At 40.4% G+C, this 18,905-nt stretch overlaps 1 protein-coding gene across 1 annotated transcript in view; it reads left to right on the forward strand.

Moving 5' to 3' along the window:
* Nucleotides 1–200: 200 nt before the first annotated feature.
* Nucleotides 201–18,905, forward strand: part of Znf366 (zinc finger protein 366) — a 66,031-nt gene continuing 47,326 nt past the window's right edge. The window contains exon 1 of the mRNA XM_005328962.5: nt 201–412. The gene's annotated coding sequence lies outside the window, so the exon portion shown is untranslated. The remainder of the gene's footprint in view (nt 413–18,905) is intronic.

Here is an 18,905-nt window from a genome sequence, read left to right on the forward strand (position 1 = left end):
CAGGCCACTAAGGCGTTTTCGTCTCTTTAAAGCTCCCAGGGCAGAAAGCATATTTGAGGAATTCCTTCTTTCAAATATTTTTTTTTTGCCCCTTCCAACATTTTGTTTAAGAGAAAATGAGATGTCTATCTTCTGTTTCCTTATTTTTTTTCAGGAAAGCAAAGGGTTGTTGACTTCCTCCCTCTCCCCTCCCTTCCTTCCTTCTTCCCGAAGGTACTCATCTGAGAAAAAGAGAACGAAGTATTGTTCCTGTTCTTCTTAAGTCATTTGAAACACTGTCCCTGCGAGTTCTTTAAGTTCCCTGCAATCTGTACACAAGAGAAAGAGGGAGAGAGAGAGGGAGAGAGACAGAGAGAGCCAGGGACCAGGTAAAGCGGTGGGGCTGCTGCAGCCATTCTGACCTCAGGAGCTGGTAAGTTACCCACACAATCCTTTCTGCTTCCATTTCAAAGTCCCTGGGATGGAGACTGGCCTGGGCATCTTCCACAGAAAATACCTTCCTGGGTGTAGTCCTTAATCACAGGGTGCGACTGCTAGATGACCCAGAATTTGAGCTTATACTTTTTTTTTTTAATAGAATACTGATTCTTTGGGGATCTGAGGCTGGCAGAACTGGAAATAGAATTGCATTGGGGTTAAGGAGGACAGTGTGTGAAATCTGAATTTTGGCACAGATAATGTGGCAAGGTTAACCAGGAGCCACTGGAGTGTGTGATGTGTCCTACTGGAGAATTCACTCCTCCTCAGTGCTGTGCCCTGGGAACCTTCTCAGGGAGTCTGTTAAGAACTATGGTTCGCTCTGGGTTTTTATTACATATTGTCTGGATTGAGTTGCCCTCCTCTTGTTCTTTTCTTTCCATTCAGCACCCGACACCCGCCCCCCCAAAAAAGGGGGGACTGTTAATTTGTGACTGTTATTCTGCATCACTGAAGTAGAAGGGGAATATAAGAAGGGAATGTCACTTTGGAACAGCAGTTGGAGGGAGGCTTAGGTGTGTTCAGGTGCCACATGTGGGTTGAATGTAAATTTATTATTATTCACTGTTGATGGAAGATGTCATCTGCCACACAAAAGGAGGCAAAGATTTTGGGGCATGTAGCTTTAGTTTTGGAAAACAGCGTGGGTCTAGAATGGGATGATGAAGATTAATCGCTGTGTCAGTAGGAGTGAAAAGCTAAGCCATAGATGCGATTGAAAAACATTCTTCGGTGCCTGGTTTTTCCAAGCACCAGATAGAACACAGAAAGCTAATGGAGCTTATGCACAGGACCAGTTTCTAAAGACTCACTTGCTTCCATTAAATTCGTCAGAAAGGATAATGTTACCAAGAACTCATTATGGCAAGCCATGAGGGAGCCGAGATCATGCTGTCAAAAATAGGTCAGCAAGGTCATTCCAAAAGACTGTGTGTGTTTATTGATATCAATAATTTAATTCAGAGAGGCGCTAAATGGGAGAGGGGCAACAGCCATACATAAATTTTACAATATTAATTTCTATGAAATGCACTGGCAGAAATTTCCTGGGAACTGAAGAGTATAATAAAAATAGCTGGACTCTCATTTTAAAAATTAATTTGGCCAGATTATACTTTCCCCACAATTGAGTAATTAATCTTGATGTGAAACTGAGCCATCATCTTAATGAGAAAATATGATGGACCTGGTCTGTTATGTAGGTTTGGTACCATTAGTAAGACCTCCTTTTTCTTCTATTTTCAAAGAACTTTCCTTAGAATCACCATTAATAAAAGAGGTGTGATTAGTGTTTGCCTGCTTGAGGATGCAAAGCGATTCTAATGGCAGTCGCTGGTGGTTTCCAGCTCTTTGCCATCTACCCCAACCCCCTGTCTCATAGGTCTTCAGGTCAAAAAGTAGCCGGGGCTGGTCATCTTGGGCATTTTGCATCATTTATCAGCCACTGTGATCCCAGAAGAAAACTCAGGGCTGCGATCTTGACTTGCTTCTTTCGGTTTCATTTCTCCTTGATAATGTTTAATGTTGGACCCAATTAAAACAACTGCACAGGACACTCTCTGGTTTTACTTATGGAGTAAAAGGGTTGGATGCAACATAAATAAAAGGAGAGTCACTCTGACCAAAGACAAGGAAGGTAAAGGTGGGAAAGGATAATGTTACCAAGAACTCATTATGGCAAGCTCCGTCTTGGCCCGTGACTCGAGCCTAACAAGCAGGGAACATGCAATTTTCTTTAAGAGAAAAAATACATATTCAATATTTCAGTGAACATTGTAATGTCATTGCCATGACAATGTTTATTAGATATGGGGTGTGGAGGGGTGATGGTGGAAAGTTTGGCTACCTGAAGATAGTAGCCACTGACTAGTTTAGGCTCTGCTGCTACCTCTCAAACTACCTTATTCAACTCCAAGCAGTGAATTGGCATTTCTGGAAACTTCCAGAATGACTGTTCTCTGGGGTCATCAGAAGCTCTCTTGTGGCATCATTAGGGGAATTCCAGTTTGGAATGATGCAGAATTTGACTCACACAAGATTTTGTTAATTAATTTTTGCCAAAAGTGTTCACATAGCTAGTTATCATTTGTCATACTTTTTTTTTTCTCAAGGTACTGGGCACTGAACCCAGGGCTTGGTGCATGCTCAGCACACACTCTACCACTTATCTATACCCCCAGCCCCAATATATAGTTTAAATCATGTGAGCATATATGTCCTGCAGCTCTGGGTGCTAGTACTTAAATCAGAGCCAACAGAACATCAAAAGCACTTTGGTTTCTGTTGTATGCAAATTTGGGGTTGAATTCCAGCTTGGTGACTTACTGATCATGAGCCTTAGGTGAGGTCCTTACCCTAAGTCTCAGTATCCCCAAACATAAAACTGCATCAACATAACTGAGTTATGATGATTAAATATGATTATTAATATAAAGCAGTTAACACATGCTTGGGAAGTACTAAGAGTCAACCAATATTAGCTGTGATTTTTCAAGAGCCATTTGTTAACATTGAAGAGTCCTGTGTTTTTACAAATAGAAGGAATAGAATTCAATCTTCTGTAATCTGGATTACTAGTCTTGTTCAATGTTGTGCCAAGCATCTTTTAGAACAAAGCTAATTCCCTCTAGCTATTCAGTTGGGCACACATTGACACATTCTGGATTCCAAATTCGTATAAAAGAAGGTGGGGTTTAATGTGCTGATATTCATCTCTGATTCTGGCAGAAGCACCCGCTTTGGCCTCACTGTAGGTCAGCTGTAGCTGATGGAGCTCAGAGCAGGGAACATTTGCTCTGGGACCCAAGTTTTCAACTTAGAGGAATGTGCAGTAGACATGACACGGCAGTCTCCTCTTACCCACTTCCCCAAGCTCCCAAGCTCTGTGTTGTTAGTGACCTTTTCCCTGGCTGCAGAGGGCTGCAGACACTTATTTTGGACTTCATGGTGGCTGTGCCATGACTCAGCTAGAGAGAAAAGCCCTGGAAGTGACACATTCTCCCCCAACCCAGGGCTGAGTACACTCGGAGTTCCCTGTCCTCAAACATTCCAGCAGCAACCTACTCACCTTCACACCAGTTAAGAGGACACTCTGTCACATGGGTGTGTGTGTGTGTGTGTGTGTGTGTGTGTGTGTGTGTGTGTGTAGGGGGGCGTGTTGGATCCAACAGCCATTTTTTTTTCTCACTCTGAACTTCAAAACCTACATGCATGTTAGTTCATCAAATAATAATGATTACTCTTTTTAGGTCTTAAATTTCCTTTCCCTTTTCAAAAAGCAAAACACACAACAGCAAAAATGACTGAACATCTACCACCGTCAGCCCAGAACTTTGAGTTTCTTGTGTTAGAATAAAAGGCTCAGATACAAGAGGGACTTGTCTGAACACTCACCTTAGGGGAACAAATTGAAGCTGATTTCTTCTGCACTACTGTACAAAAGGTACCTTCTAATGCGGCTGGATGCAGTAGATCAAAGAGCAGATTATCACTCTTGTTCTCAGCCCACTGCTGCCTCTCACTGTATGGTGACTTGCCAGGTTTCTTCATTTCCTTGGACTTTCATTTTCTTCTCTGTGCAATGTTGGAGAGGGACTCAATCAGTGACCTGTGTGTGAGTGTGTAGCAGAATTCACCTGGGCCTTGTTTACACTCCTCCTGCAAGACCTACCAGATTCTGCTGCTGATATCCTGAGGGTGCTCTCTGGTTCTGTCTTCTTCAGGATGGCACTGATGCTAACTCTACATTGATGTTTTGAGAGCCATGCTTTTAAATGAAATGTATATTACGCACTAGATGTTCTCTTAAGAAGTTAGTTTTGAAGGTAGCATTATTTGAAGGTATTGTTATTCTAGAAGCTTTTAGTATTATGGAGTCAGAAATGTCCCAGCCAGTTAAGCAATCTGATGATACTGATCAATGTACAATAAGTGTGTATAATCAATTCTCTATTTCTCTATATCCTTGGCCCCAGGGATTTAATCAACCACAGACTGGGGAAAAAATGCCTTTCTACTGACATACAGACTTTTTTTTTTCATTGCCATTATTCCCTAAACAATATAGTTTAACAACTATTTACAAAACAGTTACATTGTATTAGGTATCACAAATTATCTATAGGTGATTTTAAGTATCTGGGAGTGTGTGTGTGTGGGTTATATGCAAATACTGATTCATGAATTTGGGTATCTGTAGGAATCCTGGAACTCATCCCTCATCCACACCAAGGGGCAACTGTATAGACCATGAAAAAATCAGTTATTTGGAACTATGAATATTATAATTCTGTATAAACAGCATTTTTAATTTATGTATTTCCTTATTATTTGCATCTTACATATAGTGAACATATATTCTTTCTTTATCAAGAAAAACACAAATATTAAATATATTCTATTTTCTTTCTTAGAACACTAGTAGATTTGATCTCGTAAGGTTTTGCTTTTGAAAACATCTTATCATGGTGCTGTGTTCAGCCTGTCTTAGAAGTTATATCCTTCTCCCTAAATTAATAGTGATATGGAAAGGCTAAAGAATTGATAGTGGTTTTGAAAAATCAGCACTCAATAGTCATGTTAAATTGGCTTTAATTATAAGAAAAATATGTAGCTTATCAAAAAAGTTGTTCTGATGTTCCTGATCTACCTTTCCTGATCTTACTTAATTTTCCCCCTCATATGTCTGGATGGTTAATGAAATAGAGTAACAGTGAACACAGTCTCCATCTGACAGGAGCATGGAAACCACCACACTGACATGTACCCTCAAAAATGACTCTTGTTCCTATTCAAATACCAAATCCATTGACATAAAACAATAGTATTTAGATAAAAGAATAAAACTATCTCCTCGTCAGGTGGGCATATAAGTAGAAAGTAAGCACCACAAAGACAGGAACTTTGTTCTGTCCACTGCTATATGTGCAGGGCCCAGAATAGCTCATAGCATATAATAGATGCACAATAAATACCTGTTGAATAGATGAATGAATGAATTAAGTGGACTGTTGAGTGACATGTGCTATCTTTATATTATACAAAATGAAGCAGTTAGTTAGTAAAAAAAAAAAAAAAACAACTTTGAGGGTCTGGACAATGCCAAACTGCCAGTTTGACAGATGTATTCCTAACCTGAATTGACTGAAATCATATGGGTTTGTTCTATAATTTTGTGCATGCAGCTGCTACGAGTCTATTAAAAATAAACTCATCCTGGCAAGGACCCTCACCACCCCCATTCATGGGAGATAAACATTTATCAGATAGGTACACTGAAAGACTGTTAGTTGCATTTTATTTCCATATGTTTTCTAGGCAGATGACTGGTTAGCAAATTGTTTTTGGTCAGACAGAGAAAATGATCATTTGTCTTTCCTTAACTGAAAGAGCTGTGATCCAGCATTCAACCTTGAGAATGCACAGCACTCTGGTTTACTGTGGGCAAAGCTGTAAATCCAAGTTAAAGGCATGTCACTAGGGGTGAGTTTGCAAAACACCATGTGGTGAGTTTTGAGGCAGAAATGTGATATCCTTGTTGAGGACCATGCTATTTTCTTTTATGTAATTGAAGGCAATGAAGATAGCCAAAATACTGGATTGAGGCAGTTTTACATTTATTTGGCAAATTTAAAGTAGTAAATAGAAAGTCTTAATAACAAATTGGGGTGATGCTAACAATTTTGGATGATACTGTTACATTTAACACCATTGGAGTCCAAGCGTTCTGTAATTTATAGTAGTAACTGAAAAGTCTTTCTCTATTTACATTGTTGAAGCCTATCTCTTTAGTTTTGAGTACAGGACTCACAAAGGCAATTCTGACCCATTCTCCCATCTCCCTGATACGTGGCCCTGATATCAAGTACAAATTAATATAACTAACAGCAGCTCCAGCACCAAAGACCCTTTTGGGAAGAGTCATTACCAGGTTTGGGGCCTCCAAAGATACATTATTTCACTAAATCCTCCCATTTTAAGAAGTAGGTGCTTTATTCTTCCTATCTTAGAGAAAGGCAAAAACATCTTTTTTAGACAAATAATCTAGAGGAAGTGATTTGCTTCACTAAATCAATGTTGTGCTTTTCAGATTTTGCATGAAGGAGGAAAGGTTAATGGTAGCTCATCACTGTTTAAAAATATCCCCTCGGGCAGTACCCTTCAAATGTTGTCCAGGGACCAGCAGTGTGGCCTCACCTACAAATCTTTTAAAAAGGCAGATCTGCAGGCTCTACCCCAGACCTACTGAATCAGAAACTGCATTTTTAACAAGACCTCCCAATGACTCAGTTGCACGGTCATGTGTGAGTAGCACTGACTTGAGGGTTTTGATCTGTTGAATGCACATTGATCTTGGAATGTGTGTCCTTGTTCCAGAGTTACAAAGCCATTTGTTAGTACTGACCATATCCAAGATGGCAGAACTCTCTGTTAGATAGTGGCATTACTGAACGAGGGCTCTTTTCCTTTCCTTTCCAAGCAGCATTGAGCATGCTGATTGTGGTATCACCCAGCAAGTTAACTCCTTTCCAAAAGGTCCCACTCTCGGGTAAGGTCATTGTTTTGATTTTCAAGCCTATTCAGAGCGTGGGTCATCAAAGTCACCTGGGGAGGATTCCTAGGCCCTTCCCTAGGAGAAGGAGTCTGGATGGGAACCAAGGCTCTGCCCATTACCCAAGGCACTGGCTCAGGGTAGGGAAATCTCCAGGGAGGGCAGTGATGTGTATTTGGGAGAATTACCCTAAAAAGAATTCAGCTTTTTTCAGCAGCTTGAAAAAAAAAAAAAAAAGCACACATAAAAACATAATTAGAGAGTGTGGGAGAGAGCACATTGTAGTTTTCCAGGAAGAATGGGTACCCGGCCAGCTTCGTCCTTGAATGTTCCAGAATGGAGGCAAGAAATCCTGCCGTGCTCCTTGGGTTGTGGGAGGGGAGAGGGACCCTGTCCTCCAGCATCCCAGCCAAGGAGGAGATGCCAGTATGCTCACCTCACTCTTCCCACTTAGAAAACTCTGCGGAAAGAATCCTTAGAGTTTCCTTTGCTCTGGGGACTCACCGTTCTCTCTTGGAACAGAAATCAAGAGGGGACTATTGTTGGAGGGGTGGGGAGAGGAAACAGGGCAGGAAGGGAGCAAGGGAGAGGACCGGAATAGCTTCTGGTGCTGCAGCCGGGAAGAAACAGGGCCTCTGCCTGGATGGAGATGGTGACTTCTCCCCCCTTCACTGAGACCCTCTGGCCTCCTTCCACGGGAAGTGCAGAGAGACTTCAGGGTTTCAAGGCTGCTCTGTGGCACAGCTGCCACTCCAGGGCCCACTGTGCTGTCTCTCACTGGCCCGTCTTCTCCTTCAGACAGTTTCCTCCCTATAGCAGAGTGGAGCCTCCTTCCCCTCACCCCCAGCTCCCACAGAACTTCCTCAGTTCACACAACAAGCACAAGAAGAGGTCTTCCAGCATTATCCTAAGCAATGTAGACACAGAGCACTTTGCAGTGCTAAGGAGCACTATACTTCATCCATCAGGATGAGGTCCTGAGATGTTAGAACCCGACTTCGTAGGATGAGGAACACACACAAGTGCAAAGAGGTTACTAATAGGTCTATCCAGAATCTCACCTCCTACCTAGCTCTGCAGGGAGCTGGGCACAGAGCGACTGCTCTGTGCACCATCTTTATGACACCCAGCAATGCAGCAGGAACTTGGGATTCTCCTCCCACAGCTCTCCAGGCACACCACTGATGTCACAGCATAACCCCTCATCTCTGGTGGGGTCCGGGTCTCCAGGGACTTGTCTCCTGGCTGCAACCTGGATCTGAACAGGGATGTTGGAGAAGAAGCAGAGAGCCTAGTTTTAGGGAAAGAAGGTACAGTCAATCATTTTGAAGAAGGCAATCCCATTTCTGTGTGTCTTTACCCCTCCATCTGCTCAGATATATCCTACTATTTAACCTGACTTACACTGGCTCCTTGGTGACCCTTTTGAGTTTCCTAAGAGAGGTATTTTGACATCACATCTTTAATACATGCAGTTGGGAAGGATATTTAATTATGAGCAAATCCCACCCCAGTTTTGGACATAAAGTGACAAATATATTTGCTCTTGAACCAATATAGGTTTCTTATGGGGGGTGATGTTTTGCTTAATAAAGAGCTATCTCTTAGGTACATGCCTCAATTGCTTTACACATATACATATAAACACATAGTTTTCCTCAAATTATTAAATCTTATGGAATATTAAGAACTAAGGAATGAGCCTAAATTGTTCATTTGGAGCAAGAATGTAGTATCTGATCCTCAATTCCCTATACTTCCAAATACATTTACTGTCTTAGTATATTTTTGAAAATGATGTTCCAAAGAGTTTGGTTTTTGTTAGCTAGTGGCATCAGGAAAAAGATAAGAAAAGTCTTAAGTACTATTGCAAGTAATTCATAAAGTTCTTCTTCCACTTCCTGTGTGTCATTTTGAGAATGTAAGCAATGCAAGAGAAAGAGCTAAACCTGGAGTCAGAGAATAAAAGTTGAAGTGTGCTCACTGACACATGAATAGATGGTCAATCAGCGAACCCAAATGCAGATGGGAATTTAGTGTATGATAAAAATAGCATTGGATATCAGAGGGGAAGTCAAATTGTGTAATTAATGATGTTGGGACAACTAAGTAGCTATTTAGGAAAAAAACAAACATATTGCTACTTTATTTCTTAAAATAAATCCCACATAGGTCAAAGCCTTAAAATGCTAGAAATGCAAACTTACTGTGATCCCAAATTGCACTAAAAATTCTTTTAAAAAATGACGGCATAAAAATACTAGAAAAACTGAGAGATTTGTTTTTTGAATCTCAGAGTAGGGAAGGTCTTTGCTAGTTTTACTTGAAAGTCTTAGCATTTATCATACATTAAAACAAAAACTCCTTCAGGTCTAACTCAGTGAATAAGATCAAGACAAAAAAGGAGGGAAAACATTTTTGAAAGCGCATCAAAAAAAGCCTAATGTAAACAGAAACACAGGAAAGTGACCCGAAACACAGATTTCACACAAAATGGAACATAGCTGGCTTTTAAACGTGAAAAATAGAAGATACTCATCCTCATTTGTAGTAATAAAATGCAAACTAAAACTCTGAGATTCCCAAATTTTACCTGCTTGACTAGCAAAGATGAAACATTTTGCCAGGCACAGTGGCACAGCCTGTAATCCCAGCAGGTCAGAAGTCTGAGGCAGGAGGATTGCATGTTCAAAGCCAGCCTCAGCAACTTAGTGAGGCCCCCGACAATTCTGCAAGACCCTATTTCTAAATAAAATGTAAAAAAAGGCTGGGGATGTGGCTCAGTGGTTAAGATCCCTGGTACAAAAAAAAAAGAAAAAGAAAAAGAAAAGAAAAGTTAAAAAAACCTTTCTGAGCACATATGCTTCTGGGATTCTGGAGAGTACTCTCAGATATTTCTGGTGTAATTGAAATTTTAGAAAAACTTCTACAGAGGCCAATTTGTAAATGTCTATCAAAATGTAACATTGAGTAGAATTTATTCTACAAATACACTTAGGAGATGTGAAAAGACATACCCACACTGCAATATATTTGCCATAGCATTATTTAAAACAGAAAAAAGAAATATTAGCACAATTTTCTGAGTAATAGACGGGCTAAATTAAGTACAGTACATTTGTACAATGGAATATTAGTCAATCCTTAAAAAGGAGGGAAGAGAATATAAATGGATTCCAAGATATATGATTGATTAATTAAAGGTGAAGGTAATGCAAAGAGATATGGGTAGTCTTTTCAATGAATGATACTAGAACAACTCAAATCTATATGAAAAAGAAAAAGTAAACTCTTATCTCACACTATACACACATATGAACTTGAAGTAGATCATAGGCCTATATAGAAGAATTAGATAAAACTATCAAATTTCTAAAAGGAAACATAGGAGATTAGGCAAATAGCTCTTAGTTAAAACATGAAATGCACAAGTAACAAATGAAGAAATTGATAAAGTAGACTTCATCAAACTTAAAATCTTTTGCCCCTCAAATAAAGTTAACATTATAAAAATGGAAAGACAAGCCACAAATTAGGAGGAAATATATTCCATATATTTATTTGGTAAAGATTGGCTTATAGACTATTTATATAATTATTTAAATTTGCTAATAATAAGACAAACAAATTAAAAAGAAGCAAAAGTTTGAATACCTAAAAAAAAAGATATTCCAAAATTAGATTTGAGTGATGGTTGAACAACTATATAAATTTTCTAGAACTCATCATACTGCATATTTTAAAGTACTTGAATTCTGTATTATGTAAATTAATTCATAACATGGGGGTGTGAAGAATAAGGCAGCTCTATATGTTCTGAGAATGGAGCAATCACCAACCTGTATAGTTCAGTACTGAAAAAAATAAGATGCTTCCATTGTATGAAATGCTATCATTTTCCAAAAGTCTATTTGCTATGTATAGAACGTCTCTGGAAGGATACAATAGGCTTGCCAATAGAATCTTTCTTTAGCTGGGGGGATGAGATGGATGGAAGGCATGGGTATAAGGGGAAAACTTAACTGCCTATCCTTTTTGTGTTCCCAATGTGAGAGAGAGAGAGAGAGAGAGAGAGAGAGAGAGAGAGAGAGAGAGAGAGAGAGATTTTTTCAAATATACCAGTGCTATGATCATGGGCAAATGCCTGAGCCTGTTTTCTCACCTGAAAAATGAAGGGATCAGTTGACCACTAAGGATACTTCTGATTTTTAAATCCTGTAATCTGAAAACAACAACCCTTATTATGTTCACTTTAGAGATGAGAAAACTGAGGTTCAGAAAGGGCACACCAGCAGAAGTCTGCTTGGATCTTTGGGGGAATATGGAGTTACCACAAAGAGTTTGCATGTAGATGTCAACGCCTCCTACTGGAAAACTGACCAAATAAAATTTTAGAGGGATATGTACCTCTGTTTTTCAAATTTGGTTATGTCTTGGATGGTTAATTAACTAGAAATTAAAGATATTACTAAATTCAAAATAGCTTTGATTTTTTTTTTTGTATTTTTTCTAACTTATTAGGGATTTGCAAAATGAGTTTCTTTTTCAAAATTTTGTGCTGAGAAGTTTGGGATACACTTCTGGGACAAAAGTTGGATTTCACTAACAAATTTTAGGGGGATATGATAAAGTCTGTGAAGTGTATGGAAATATTTATCATTGTTGTTAATTTCTTCCTTCATCTGATAACTGTCTGTAAAAAAAACTCCTGGTTTCTTCCTTTATTATGCATATGACCTTGAGCAGTTTGCTTAACCTGTTTGTGTTCTTGTTTCCTCATTGACAAAATGTGGCAAAGAATAGCACCTACCTCACAGGGTGCTGTGACAGTCACACAATGCGATGTCTTCAACACCTTCTTGTTGCATAGAAAATACTCAGCAAATCATGCTGTTCTTGCCACTGTTTTTGATGCATAGGCGATGCTCAATAAACATTTTGGGATTGAATTGGTAAGAGAACATGTGAAGGAGGAATAAAGGGCCATCTAGCAATGCAATTCATTTGCATATCCTTGGTCACAGGCAGTTAGGACAGTGGGTTTTATGCAGATACTATATTGGGGGTATTTGCCTAGGTGATTGCAAGTTAGAGGAATAATGATATTTCTGGGTCTTTGGCCCAGCAGACTTTCCAAGTCTATCACCTGTGCGTGTTAGATGCATTGAAACATGCATTTAGGGACCAGCAGGAAGATTTGGCCTTAGAGCCAATGTGAGGTCCAGGCTTCATTCCTCATTACCAACCATAAGAGGAAACAAGCCCATTGGCCGCTGAAGGAGAGAAGCAATGCTCTCTTGCTACAAACCAAAATGCTGAGGACCACAGTTATCAGAGGGTCAAAGGAAGTTAGAATGACCTTTCATAGCAACTTAAAATTTAAGTCAGTTTAAAATTTCACTTCCAGCTCATCCCGTGGACATTTAGACTTGTTACATCAACAGCCTTCTAGTCTAATAGAAACAGTTATTTTTGGTCTTTTGGTGTTTGCAAGTGAGACTTCTTAAATGATTAATTAAATTTGTTTTTAAATGGATCCAATAAAAATAAAAATGGTACATATTAATGGAATGCCATGAGACTTGAGGTTTTGCATGTAAGAGAAAAGAACCTATTGCTAGACTTTGAAAGGTAGGATGCCCTGAGTTTTAGCACAGACTGACATAATTCTTGTTTGTTTGTTTATTTGTTTTTTGTTTTGCAGTAAATTTTATTTTGGATTATCTATTACAATTTTGAATAATGCATATGTGCAGTAGTTGTCTCATAACGAATTATAATATTTTCTATTAATAATAATATCGAAATCTATTTCCTACAAAAACACAAAATACCTGTGACATAGTTATTTCTTAAGGCAAATAGGCCAATGAAGAAATCATCAGCTTCTCAGAACTGATTGCTTTTTCTGAGACCATCAGAAATAATAGTGGCAGCTACTGCTAGTTGGCAGCCCATGTGGGGAGGTTCTGTGCTGCTACATCAGACACTAAAGTCGATAAGATCCAGTCTGAGACTTCCAGAAGTTTCCAGAAAAATTAAAGTTCCTATGGAATAGTGAGGAATATATTTCCCGGTCATCTCCATCCACTGGCCCTGTTTCTGCCCATTGGGATCACATGGAATGAACCCAGTTGATCTAAGTGTCAACTCTTTGAAATACTTAAACGTAAGCCATCAAGCCCCCAAGCCTCTATCAGGCCTCCCTCTGAACACACCAGGTGACTTCAGCCATCTCAACAAGGTGGGTCTTTAGTCTCTTGGCCATAGGTCATACTCCTCTGCGTATTCTCTGATTTGTCCCTGTCCATAATGTTTTACTTAGAAATTCCCCTTCCCTTACCACCCCAATGATTTTGGCCAGTAAAGAATAGGGCTGGGGTCTCTCAGGCCCATTTCCAGGTCCATAAGAAACTTCTGGATCCTCCCTCAAAAAGTCAGGTGAAGGGACCTGGAGTAAAAGAACAAGAAAGATGGAAGGAGAATTATTGATTTGACTTGCTACTTCTACATATCTTCAGTCCCAATCTTGTCTCCGGTCTTCCTCCTTCCTCGGTATAACCCTGAGAATATCTTACCAGGGTCATTAGGAAGATTAAATACTAGTCTAATTACAATTTATCAAGAGTTTTTGTTTGGTTTGGTCCCAGGTACTTTACATTTCTTACTTTATATCATAATAACCCTGTAAGATAGGTTATTATTTTTTCAACCTCCATTTTTGCGTATGAGGAGACCGAAGCTCAGAGATTAAGTAACTTGCCAATAGCTGGAAAGAGATAGAATCCAAACTGAATGCTGCCCAACTTTTTAAGTTTCTGCTCCTTCTACATCTCTCAAACTCTGTGATATAACACACTTGAACATACTTAGAACTTCACCTGGCCACACCAGGTACTTAATAAATGCTGCTTTCCTTTTCTTTCATGATCCTTTCTCTTCCTTTCAAGAATCGCATGCAATCCACAAATGAGGAAGAGAGCCTTGAATTGCGCTACATCCCTGAGAGAGTTAGATAACATGAATTCTGAAATGATAACTTTTAGCCATCTAAGCCCTTCCATGACGGGGACAGATCTATGAGGTCTCTGTTAACTAGGCCAATGAGTTTGCAGTCAAGGAATGGAATGTCTGAGGATTCTTTCTCAATTCCCACCCCTTATAGCTTCTTGCTCTTCTCTTTTGAGCTCCGCGGTGCCTTAGACCTGGTCTTGCCTCTTTGGAATATGAGTCCACAGGTCAGGGAAGGATGTAGATAGCAAGGAAAGTGGTCTTGGGGTGGGCTGCTCTTTGGTTCCTCCAATCTCCAGTGGGGTCCTGTCTCTCTTAAAGTTTCCGTTATGTAAAGCAGCTGTTATACTCAAGGCCAGTTCTCAACTGGGGGATAGTCCAGTTCTCCCTGGTGGCACTTGGAAATAGACAGGGGGCTTTGTGATCATCACAATTGCTGGGGGTACTTTTGGCATCTAGTGGCTGGTGGTGGGCAGGCATGTCACATTCTGCACACCACAGTCCGGAACAACAAAAAAATGAACCCCCACAAAATAGCCAGACCATTCGCCCGCCCTGAGAAGGTCAGGGCCGTGACTTTCTTCTCACCATGTCCCTCCATGTCCAGCTCGGTTCTCAGCCCTCCACAGATTCTTTGTACAGATCTTTTGAACTAGTGTTCTCCTTTTTCACCTTGCCATGTTTCTGCATGTCTCCTTTCCTCTTCTACAGGAGCATTGTTCTTGCCTCTAATTTCTGGAACCACCTTCAAAGGTAGAAGCCTTATTTAGCTGTCCCTCATCTCTCTTCCATTTCTCTTTCCCTCCTCTCAAAGTTTTCAACCATTGGGAAACCCACAGTACTAATGAATGCCTTGTGAATGGATCAGCTAGATCTATCCTTTGAGTATAACTTAGAGACCTGACTTTTGAGAGTCATTTTAGGTGGGAACATTTTTCTCCAAAGGAGATTAAACGCTCTAAAAAGCTATTAGGTCCATGGCCTACATGACTAAGTTGTTAAGTGATTAACTCTAAGTGACTTGGCCAAAGGAGCCTCAGTGGCCCTGTTGGCTTCCTCTTGTAAGGAGCAGTGAGGAAAGAGCTAAAGCTGGAGGTCTGACCGTCTTCGTCATCCTTGCTGGGACGTGCGGCACACAGGCACTAAGCAGACCAAGGACTCCAGCTCCAGCCAGGACAGATGACCCAGCAGAGGAGAGTCAGCACCGAGTCCCTGCCGGGTTCCTGGGTTGGATCTTGGTGACCGAAGCATGCTGTGGCCACGCAGAGCATTCTTGTGACTGGAAACTTTTGAGTTCATTGGTTTTACTTTCTGACTGATTCCCTTGAGAAGACCCTTATCTCCTTTCCCTTTTGTAAATTTGGAGAGAAGGTTCTCTTCCTGTCCTGGGAATTCCCAACTCTGCCCCACTCAGGGGCTCTCCCACTTTCTTAAAGGATGCTAGGGAATACTTTAAAAGGTCTTAAAGTTCATTTTCATTCTTCTCAAATTGAAAACATCTCTCTGAAAAGCTGCATTGCCTGTGACTTGGGAAGGATCTGGAAACAGAGGAATTTGGTAAGGGAGTAAAGGACTAACATTTATTTAGCAATTGCCATGTACCATGCATATTACATATTAGGAAGCTCATTTTAATCTTCCTCCAGACCCATGAAGTAGTGTGTTAGTCAGGATAGACTATGCTATGTTTCAATAACAAACAGGCTCTAAATCTCCACAGAGAGAGAAGAGAGAGAGGATTTATTTCTCAGTTCATTACATATCCATCACATTGATCAAATGAGGCTTTGTGTGGCTTTGACCTTGGTCATCTTAACCAAACAACTATTATCTGAGACATTTCAGATTGCTATGGTAGAAGAAATGAATATGATATGAAATCATGGACTATTTCTCGAAATTACAAAATAAAATGTCACTCATGCTTACACTTTATTGGCTAAAGCAAGTCATACAGCCATACCCACTTAAAAAGGGGATAAGAAAATCCATTCCAACCACGTGCCCAGGAAGAGAACCAGAATATTTGATGAGTAAAGTGTTATTATTCTTTTTTTATAGATGAGGAAACTGAAACCACTGAGCAGTGGTGGAGCTGTATTTTGAAGCCTGGTTTTGTCATGTGGTCTTCTGAGCTTTTTGCTCTCCCACGGTGGGTGCTTTCCACAGCACACTGCACATGGTGTCTACCCACCTCTCCGAATGCTACTGCTAGGGCTTGAGGGGTTATGCAAGTGCCCCAGGCAGTGGACTGGTTAAAGCTACATCAAAATTACTGTGGCTCAGTCATTATTTTATTTGCCCATTTCAGTTCTCTTTTAAGGGCTTCAGCACATTTAGTGTGAAATTATCAAGTAACAGAAATTTTATTGCTGAACACCTTCCAGATTCCTTTCTCAAATCCTATTCTCGAGTGTCATCGATTTCCTTTCATATTACTTTTATTTGTTAAATAAGGAGAGAAGGGCCATTCTCTCCTCAGTTCAGTAAGGCTGCTAACTGGTGGATATTCAAGATCCAGGAGAAAGGATGCCCCACATTTCTTCTATTACTTTCAGCAAAAACAATCTCCAGGGGGAAAAAAGAAAATCCTTGCTCAAAGGAACAATAAGATAACAAGACTGGTTCCATTAGCCCTTAGAAAATCAATCCCAGTATTTCATCTCCCTGGAGCTCAGAGGACATGGCTTGTTAAGTCAGTTCTTCTCAGACTTTTCTATTTCAAGTACCCTTAATGGAAAAGAAAAATCTGAAGAAGAAAGGTCTGAAGAGGTCTGCTACAGGTGGGAATTTGACTTTAGTGTGTCCTGGTGTTTTGCTTTCTGTTCCATAATATACTCACGTTTGTTTGAATTAAAAATTTTGTTGGTATTCAAAACTAAATAAAATGGATAGCCCAGGAGATATTTCAGCTTGTTCTATGGTTTCTATCATCTCTAGAAACATGACCTTAAACCTTTTTTATCCTTTAACATATGCTTATCATATTATTGATAAGAGGGATAAGAGTTGCTGTCATATTGGCAATCCATGGTGTGTTTCCCTTGGTGGCTAAAGTACCCCAGGAGCTAGGGCAGGATAAAGGTGAGGAGGAGAAAGCAGGGAGGAGAGGAAGGAGAAGAGGACCATGAAATGATATCAGGAGACAAAGAAAGGCAAGTACAGTCAAGGAGAACCTCAAATGTGCCCTTAAAAAAAGCACATGGAAATAACTTGGAACTAATTTACTGATTAACACAGTTGCTAAAGAACTACATTTTTATTCATTATACTGCCTTTGTACATTAAAAAAGACTAAGTACTTGCTGGGAAACAAAGCAAGCTATAGCTTGAGGCAAACTGTTTAACATTGCTGGTGTCCAGTGCATAACTCAAGTGCTGCTCAGCCTAATGAAGTGTAAAGTTTGCAAAAATCTTTGAAGGTGGAGAGTGCAATTTAAGTATTATGAATTATTAAATAGAATGCCTATTTAGGAAGGAAACTATCCAGTAGTATCATAGTATCATATGTGCCTTAACTAGCCATCAACATTTAAGAGATCTGGTTGTCCAGTTTCAGGACAGAAGGGATCCAGTGATTTTATATATGAAAAATGGAAAAATAAAAGAACAAGGAAACAAGGCAGGAGGTATGCACCAAATGGAATGCACCATTAAGGCATCGGCTTGGTTCAGAGAGAGATTCCTGAGCTAAAGAAGGCCTCATTTACTGGAATGAGAGACATAAGGCCAAGAAATTGCTCAGAGGTACCTTGTCTTTTCCTGTACACATGGAGATGCACTCTGTGCTGGCTGCTACTACTGTTTTAGATCAGAATCTCAATTTTAGAAATAGCCTGAGTTGTGTCCTTGGAAAAGGAGAGAGTTGTGCGGTGTATTTATATGTGGCAGGGAAGAGGAAAGGGAGGTGGGGAGGATGTTGGCAGGAGCCCTGTTAGACGCTCTCTGGAACCAAACTGCTTCCCAAGTAGCTGCCAGGTAAAGCCAAGTGGGTCTCACAGATGACACAGGCCGGTTCTGCCCGTGAAAGCTGGACAGCTGGCTACCAGTTGGCCTATTTCTCAAGCATATAGGCTGAGCCTCAGTTTCTTATTCAACAGGTATTGATCAGGCGACCACCTCTTACCAGGCACTGTTTTAGGTAGTAGGGATACAGTAGGGAACAAAAGACAAATATCCCTGCCCTCATGAAACTTATTTTCTAGTGGAGGGAAAAATGAGTAAAATGAGTGGGTATAGGATACAGGAAGGCACAGAGAAAAAATAAAGAAGGGAAGGGAGAAAATAGGGAAGGTTTGGAGGGCAAGGTTAGAGTTGCCTTACTGAAAAGGTGATATTGCACAAAACTTTGAGGGAAGCTAAAGAGTGAACCATGTAGGCATCTGGAGGAAAGAACTGCCCAGGCAGAAAGAACAGCAAGTGCAAAGGGCCTGAGGTGGGAGAATGCTTGGTAAGTACAAGAAACCACCAGAGGCCAGCAAGGTTGAGTGGACTAAGCAAGGGAAAGAGTGTGAGGTAAATGACACCAGAAGAGCCTTGTAGACCACTGTATGGACTTTGGATTTTCTTCTGAAATAGATGGAAAATTGCTGGAGAGCTTTGAGCAGGGGAATGACATGATCTGACTTTCATTTTAGTAGAATCAGCCTCCACTACTGTGTCGAGTGGGCTAAAGAGACCCTGAGGGTGGAAGTGAGGGGAAGACTGAGGAGGCTCTTGCAGTAATCCTGCAAAAGCTACTATGGCTTGACCAGAGTAGGAGCCATGGAGTGGTTGGACTGTGGGTGGACACAAAAAATGGAGCCCATGAAATGTGTTAATTCATATAAAGGGGCTCCTGTGTGGTCGGTCTAGAAGGACACTAACG

The sequence above is a fragment of the Ictidomys tridecemlineatus genome, chromosome 1 (assembly GCF_052094955.1).
Source record: "Ictidomys tridecemlineatus isolate mIctTri1 chromosome 1, mIctTri1.hap1, whole genome shotgun sequence".
Classification (NCBI taxonomy): Eukaryota; Metazoa; Chordata; class Mammalia; order Rodentia; family Sciuridae; genus Ictidomys; species Ictidomys tridecemlineatus.